We start from the raw sequence: 1,625 nt of genomic DNA on the forward strand, positions 1-1,625 counted from the left end.
TAAATTGAAAAATCAATTTATTTCCTGCGCGCTCGCCCGGTCTCGAACCCTGACTTATCGATTTTGAAGTCCGAGGTCACCACTGAGCTAGAGATTATATTTAAGAATTGAAAATATAATACCAGTATGAAAAAATACTCTCGAATATGCATATATTTTTCATATAAAAAATTTACGCAAATAAATACCACCTTTACCCACAAGGCTTTTTTCAACAAATATGCCTAATCCAGGTCAGCATTATCACCCGACGTTATGGTAAATAAAAATAAAAAAAAAACTCTTTCTGAACTGGCTGTTCAAGCGAGTAACATGAGACGATAAAAAAATAACATAAATTAATTACCGGAGTTCGCTAACAAACGCTGATTTTTATTTATTTTTTGATATGTTGTAGATTTATAATAACATAGAATAGTAGACTTCGCTATTAAAATACTGAAAATATATAGAATAAAATTAATGCATGGATTGGTAGAATTATTATTCGAGAATTAGTTATTAACCTTGTATCTAGCGTGTTTTCCTTTCTTGTTAAGTTATGTGAAATAAATTATAACATTTTTTTCTTAATCCTTTAGAAGATGCAAATATATGATTTATATTCTTTAGTTTCATAAAATGTAGAAAGGTATCTATGGATATTTTGGCGTCGATGTGTCGTAGATTGGCCTTGATTTTGGCCATGACATTAATATATCAAATACACAAACTGTTGTATTACAAAGCTTGTTGAGTGTGCGGGAGAATATGCTTTTATGTAATGAATAGATAAGGTAGTGAACGAGGATAAATAATTTAGGTAGGTATCTGCATAAAGGTTACATTCATATCATCACAAATTATATTTTCTTATCTAAGGCGCTATAGGTATTGTAGTACACAGAATATATGTTTTCGCGAAGTTTCACACCAAATAATATGATACATTTATTTAGATAGCTTAAAAAAATCTGTTTACAAAAAGATACATCTTTAATTAAATAGGTAATATGATATTATGACCACAAAATTACATGATGCTTATTTACGGAAATAGTCCAAGTACCAATTTATCTAATGCTTAATCATTCTTAGGAATAAATTAAAAAAAACGCAAGTCACTCGAGACGCGACACTCATTTGCGAAACCACAACTAAGAACACAGTTATGCAATACATATATTGCCACCGTACTGTAACAAAAAAGAACAACCAAGGATGTTTTATGAATCTTCAATATATTATGTCGTCAATTCTCATGGAAGCATATAGATAAGGGTAGATTCTTTTTTTTGTAGTATCAAAACTGCTCTGCCTGGGAGTTTTTTTTATCTTTAATGATTGAACTCAATGCCTTTTTGATAATCAGTTATGGACCTAAAAACGATAGAGGCTGCGGTAAAATTATGTATGTATGTTATTGCAGTAGAATTAAAGTAATAAGCACTATTGAGACATTTTGTATTTAGTTTTCAACCGACGTTTCCCGAAGCGAAGGAGGTTCTCAAATCGTTTATGATTTTTTGTTTTCTTACTCGATAAGTCAGGGTTTTCGACCGATTAACGTTATTCTTTTTGTGTTTGAGAAGAAATTGTTGTCATTTAGATCCTGGGGTGGTTCCTCCTTCCGGGACGTTCATGCG

General features: G+C 31.1%; 2 protein-coding genes across 2 annotated transcripts in view; one reads left to right on the forward strand and one right to left on the reverse strand.

Annotated features, from left to right (window-relative positions):
- The window catches only part of LOC119829890 (AP-3 complex subunit delta-like), a 42,737-nt gene that overhangs the window by 3,896 nt on the left and 37,216 nt on the right, over positions 1-1,625 (reverse strand). The window lies entirely within an intron of this gene.
- The window catches only part of LOC119829873 (probable multidrug resistance-associated protein lethal(2)03659), a 74,358-nt gene that overhangs the window by 3,405 nt on the left and 69,328 nt on the right, over positions 1-1,625 (forward strand). The gene's annotated exons all lie outside the window — the stretch shown is intronic.

Source organism: Zerene cesonia, chromosome 11, assembly GCF_012273895.1.
Source record: "Zerene cesonia ecotype Mississippi chromosome 11, Zerene_cesonia_1.1, whole genome shotgun sequence".
Lineage (NCBI taxonomy): Eukaryota > Metazoa > Arthropoda > Insecta > Lepidoptera > Pieridae > Zerene > Zerene cesonia.